Here is a 6,477-nt window from a genome sequence, read left to right on the forward strand (position 1 = left end):
TTCAATGGGAAAAAGATTTCGAAGCCTGAGCTGCTGAACAGTGAACCAATTAGCAGAACTTCTGCTGTTAAAATTAGATATTAGCCAAGCTGGTGTGCAAATATGTTCAATAAATTTCAGCTGAACATCGAGCTCCAGCATTTAGCTGTGATAGTTTAGATTTAGATATATATTCTCAGATGATTAGCTCTGTGCCTGATGTTGTGTGCATCAAGGTCATCTAAACCCACTTTCCCAGTTGCTCCAGACAGAGGTCTGCCTGGAGCTAGTGAATTTTTAGAGCAAAAGATTAACCTATGCTGTTTGTACATGGCCAGTCACTTGTTATGGAATGCACTACTGTAACCTCTTTGGGAGCAAGGGGATACAGCATGCAGGAGAGGATCTCTAAATGCCTCGAGTCCTCTTTCCCATTTGGAAAGTAGCAGTCTTGAGCAGTATTCACGAGTGGGCACTTTTTGAAACTCTGGTTATATTAACTCTACTGACCTGTCAAATTTGGAGTTTGATTAATTTTGCCAATTTAAAAAACATGTTGCAGCTCCACCTGGTATGCTTCATTTCCTGTAATAAAATACTATTTAAAATTGATTCATCCTGTGGGGAGGAAAAAAAAAGTTGTATTTCATTCCAGAGTAATTTTTTTAAAGGGAAAGTAAATCTTTTAGTGTTTTTGGATGATGGTACCTTGAAGTAATTTTGAAGCTTTAAGATTAGGAGGTTAGGGTCAGATCCAAATCTTGAGTTATAAGAGCAGCATTTGATCTAGATAGTGTTAAAGGTGGTAGGAAGTGGCTGTGCCCAGGTCTGAGACACAGCTCGAGTCCACAGGGGTACCAGACCCTACTGGTGGCTTGCTGAACCTGAGGAACTGTTTAAATGTATTGCTTACATGGGTATACCTTCCTGTAGAAACAATCTGTTCCAGTAAAACTGATGAAACTCAGTTTTCTATGGCTTTGTAGCCTACTATTTATATCTACTAAAGTTCTCTAGATCCTTCCTGCCTTAATTCTTCTGCTTCCTCCAGGCCTTCTCAGTAGGCCCAGTTTTCTCCTCAGTTCATTACCAAGTGCCTTCCTGAAATGCACTTGAGGTAAGACTCTGGCATCACGATTTCCATCTGCAGTGCTAGAATAAGAAAAGAGCTTTTTGTGTGTCTTAAAATTTTGGAGGTGTAACTGGCTTGCAGGTTAATAGTAAGAGTTGTAAAATGCAAACAATCAAATTTAAAATTAAAATTAGCATGACTAAAGGATTTCTTTTGCAGAACAGGATTTTAGCTGTAATTTGGTATTTGACTCACAGTGAAGATGACAGGTTACAGACTCAAGAAAATAAAAACTGCCTCTGGAATTAATTTTCTTTTACATCTTGTTGCAACACATTAGACACATACATTATTTATCATCACATGCAAAACAACTTAAAAAACTCCAGAGCATTGACCCAGTCACATTCTCTATTCTGATTAGACTGCAGCAGGAGATAATTATTCCAGGAATATCTCTGTGTTGGGGTTTCAGGTGTTGCAAATGTACAACAATTGGGATAACATAAACATTGACAACAAATAAAACCAAGGGATCTTCATGTTTTACAATTTCTTGCAAGAGAAGATACTCCACATAGCTAAGAAAAGGCATAGCCTTCCTTTTTTCCTAGATTGTTTTGGTATCTTCACATAAATACAATCAAGCTGACTCTAGTGGGGAATCAGAGGAACACTTCTCAGATCCCCTTGAGAAGAAATGCATCCTGCTTCCAGAACTTGTCTGTGCCAGGAACAAAACTGGATTCTGCTTAAACTCATTTTACATGATTTGACCACAGCCTAGTGGGAGCAGAACTATTACAGGTTCTGACATAAAGTTGGCTGAATGGCCAATAAAGGATAACATAACCACAATTTGCAAAAATGCCTCTGGATTGTCTCCACTAATGTTGGGAGACAGTTGTGATTCTGGCACCCCTTCCCACCTAAGCATAAAAGATGAAAAAGGTGGGTGACTTCTGCAGTTGAAACATAATTGTTCAATATTCAATTTCAGCTTCACTTCTGTTAGGGAAAAAAGAAAAAGAGGGAAGAAGAATATTGCAGTCATTTTATAAACTCCAATTCTCATTCCCAGCAAATACAAATTTCTCACAGGAAGAGAGAAGAAATGTGTACCTTTTGTCAAGATGTGGATGATGAGAGGGGGTTTTCTCTTCACTTTGTTAAAACAATTTTGCTCTTGAGTAACTCCATGGGTTCAGTGGCATCAACCTGATGGACTAAGCCAAGAATCAGGCTTTGTGTTAATGAGCTCTCTTGGGCTTGCCTGATGAGTGAATTTTTTTGGGACAAGAACATGAGGTATTGAATTAATGCAATATTCTCTCTATTCTGCTGTTCCCTTTGGAGCTGGTTCTAATGTACACAAGAGAAAAACTAGAAAAGCTTTGTAAAGAGGTTTCAGATCATATCTGCCAGGAAAGTCAAAGGATTTATCTGGCTAAAAACTGATGATAGAATCAGAGAAAAATTTATTTCGATCTACTGAACTACTGTTACCTCTATTCCTGACAGACCTCAAAGAATAAGTCTAAAAAAAAAAAAAAATAAAATAGTATGATAATTAAGTTTTTATTTTATGTTAAGAGGCAAATTTTCTGAATTACTGACAGAAACCAAGATGCTATACCTACCAACTTTCCAGGATCTTATAGATGGAGATTTCGGTTGTTTGAACAACTTAATCGCTTTCACAAATTCTAGGGAATCACATTGTAAACAAGAATACATTACACACTGAAAAATAGATGAAAATTGATATTCTGGGGAGAGGCAAACAGCTTGGTAAAGAATCTCCTCTCTTTCTCCTCCTGGTTCATTCAACATGCTGTGATTGTAAGGAAGGAAAAAGACATTTAAAACTGAAGAGTCTGTGAGAATAGAATAGAATAGAATAGAATAGAATAGAATAGAATAGAATAGAATAGAATAGTTCAGATGGAAAGGGCTTAAAATGACCATCTAATCCAACTGCCCAGCTACTTCAGGGATGACCAAAAGTTAAAGCATAATATTAAAGGCATTGTCCAAATGCCTCTTAAACGCTGACAAGCTTGGGGCATTGACCATCTCTCTGGGAAGCCTGACCTAGTTTTAAACCACCCTCTCTGTAAAGAAATGTTTCCTGATTTCCAGACTGAACCTTTCCTGGGGCAGCCTGGAACCACTCCCACAAGTCCTTTCACTGAATACCTGGAAGAAGAGCTCAGCACCTCCCACTCCACCTCTCACGAAGCTGTGGAGATCAACACAGCAACGATGTGCCTTGCTTCCCTGGCAGTGGCCATCCTGGTGTGGACCATGCACACTTTGCTCTGTTTCCATCACTGAGTGCATTAGGAAAAACATTCTGCTGCCATCCTGCTCTTTCTTCCTCAGGACTCAGCCCTGCTCCTTTTAAACCAATGACAAAAGCACACATCTCACTTCCCCCCAAAGGCTTCAGGCATGACTTTTACATTCCAAGGACTTGGATGCCCCTGACATTTGTGTACAGACATCATCTGCAGTCACCAGCTCTGTGTTTGTATCTCAATGAAATTTCTAAGATTTTCTCATAAAGCAGTGTATGGGCAGACAATATTTTGACACATATCTTAATTAAAGATAAGTAAATTCCCATAGGCGTAAAAAAGAAAATACTGCACCAATAATTTCATCTAGCAAGAATCTCACTGAGTTTAAACACACAATGAGGGAAAAAAAGTTTCATTTTGCAGTCTGCATGCAAAATATACCTTCTTTGCTGTCCTAAACAGATTACAAGACAGTGACTTGTAAAAACTCCTATTAATTGCTTTCAAAATTTTCCCTTTTAACAGCTTTAATCTGGCTCTAACAGACCCTTTTAATGCTTAGCTTTATAAAATAGCCTAAAGAAACTGCTATTTTTGCTATTTTAAATAAGAGAAAAACTTCTGGTAGGAAGTCATTAGCTACCAAAAACTTGCTATCAGTTGTAAATATTTGGGCTACTGGACAGGATACAAAATTGTAATGCTGATAAGCATTCTCCAACTGATTTCAACAGCTTCTGCATCTTGACATTTTTACACTCCAAGTGTCTATCTGCTGTTGATACTAGTGAAAATTGTTTTCTGGCTCTTTTATTTTAGTGAATGCTTCTGCTCAGTGCTGATTTTTTTTTAAGGAGGAATACATGAGGAACTGAATGTATCCCCAGAAAACCTTGTTTTAAATATCTGATGTATTGTAGAATGGCATTATATACGTTTCAAAATCTAAAATTACACTATTTTAACTTAAGCTGTTGAGTTAAATGTGGAACACTGAAAATTGTATGTGAGCAACTATTTCAGTCCAATAATGTGTTTATTTTTGTTTGGCATATATTGATTCAGAATATTTAAACTAAATTCCTTTAATCCAAAACAATAATGTTCACACAAAGAGCTCGCACTCATTTAATTTAACTGATTTAACAGATCAGATTTTCTTAACTGCATTAGTTAACAAAAAATAATAGTAAGGAGGATGAAAATTACCTTAAGACTCATGAGTGATAGAAACACTGTTATGGATGCAAGGCAGGTTGGGATCAAATCCAAGGGCTATCAGCACTGTCTCTACCTCAGGAAATCTTGAAATGATTGATGATATTTTTTTGCATTCCAGGAGACTTAAAGATATTTTCAAAGCAATTTGCATGCCCTTTCTAGTCCAAGTCAGTTTTTTAAAGCAGAGTCACTGCCCCTGGCAGGCTGTGTCCTGCTGGGAAAGAGCTGTGAACCTTTGGTGCCCTGAACATCTTCACACGTTGTTGAATGCTGACAGCATGAAACACATCCAAATGTTGCACTGCCAAGCACAAAGAACTTAATCCCCAAACTCCAAATTTGTCCTTTTCTGTATCTTTTGCTAGAATCAACAGGGCCTTGTAGGTGAGATTTGTGCTTGCAATATCACATCAATTACCAGGAGGAAAAAATTCAAAAGGATATTTTACACCCAAAGTACTGCTCATCTGTTGATTTGCTCCTTCTTTTTCTTTTTCTTTTTCTTTTTCTTTTTCTTTTTCTTTTTCTTTTTCTTTTTCTTTTTCTTTTTCTTTTTCTTTTTCTTTTTCTTTTTCTTTTTCTTTTTCTTTTTCTTTTTCTTTTTCTTTTTCTTTTTCTTTTTCTTTTTCTTTTTCTTTTTCTTTTTCTTTTCCTTTTCCTTTTCCTTTTCCTTTTCTTTTTCTTTCTTTTTCTTTACCTTTTTTTGTTTTCTTTTTCATCTTTCTTTTTTTTTTTTTCCCTTCATTTAAGCAGGACATGGAGGCTGTGAAGGGCTGGTACTGGTGCTGATTTATCTCCTTCATTCTCTTAATCACATTTCTTCCAGGATACCTCTGAAATTCAAATAGCAGGAAGGTGGGAAAATGTTCTGGAAAAAATCATGATGCACCTACCCCTCTCGCATATGCCCGGGATATTTGTTTTGACTATTGTCAGTCACAAAATACCAGGCTGGGGAAACTTCTGTTCTTATCTTAAATCACATATGTCATTGTGTAGGACATATCCACTTGCAATTATGTTTTTACCAAGATGGTTTGGTAACATTTCTCATGAAGGAAGCTAACAACAGGCTTTTTGAAGTTGCTTTGTGTTGCAAAAATATGATTAATCCAAATATTTCATGAGTTGGAGCATCTGTGTACATTTGTAATTAATTCTCAGATTTGACTGTGATCTTCAGAGTGAAGAAAAAGTAAAGCTTTCAGTCAGGTCAAATGTATTTATTAATATTTCAGTTTTCTATTGTTTAAAAGCTGTTTTCATTAAAAATCATGCACATGCACAATAGAAAATTATAATTTTTTGAATTATGAAGAGTTTTTATGAACAGCTTGACTAAATAGTGATTGAATGACTTGGAAACTTAATTTTATGAACGTCTTCCTCTGCAGCTTTTAAGGAAGTACCAGGATCAAGAATTTTAAGTGGTTTTACAGAAAAGATTAGAGTAACACAAAATAAAATTATGTTCATTGTAATTTCTTTTACTCATTGTCATTTCATCTCAGATATCCAGGTTCAAATGGATTTAAAGTTTTATTTTGTGTAAAACTTTCTAATGAATTCTTTGGGCCATATGCCCCCATTCTATTCACAATCAGAAATTAATAAATTCTGGAGTTTAAGCACATTCTGAGCTTGATCAAATGAATAGCTTTGCTGTGTCATACAGGTAACTGAAGGTCTTGGACAAGCAAGTGTCAGCCCTGAGTTCTCATTAATGAGGTGACGGGAGAATATTTTAATTCGGTCCTTCATTCCAAGAATATGGTATTGATTGGTAAGAAATAAAAGGAGAAGATTTTTTTTTGTGTGGATTTTTTTTCCAAATTTCAGCAAGAATACCAGACACCAACTCTTAGTGGAGTTGAATAAAATACAAGAAATACATCAAGAACA

The sequence above is a fragment of the Lonchura striata genome, chromosome 5 (genome assembly GCF_046129695.1).
Source record: "Lonchura striata isolate bLonStr1 chromosome 5, bLonStr1.mat, whole genome shotgun sequence".
Lineage (NCBI taxonomy): Eukaryota > Metazoa > Chordata > Aves > Passeriformes > Estrildidae > Lonchura > Lonchura striata.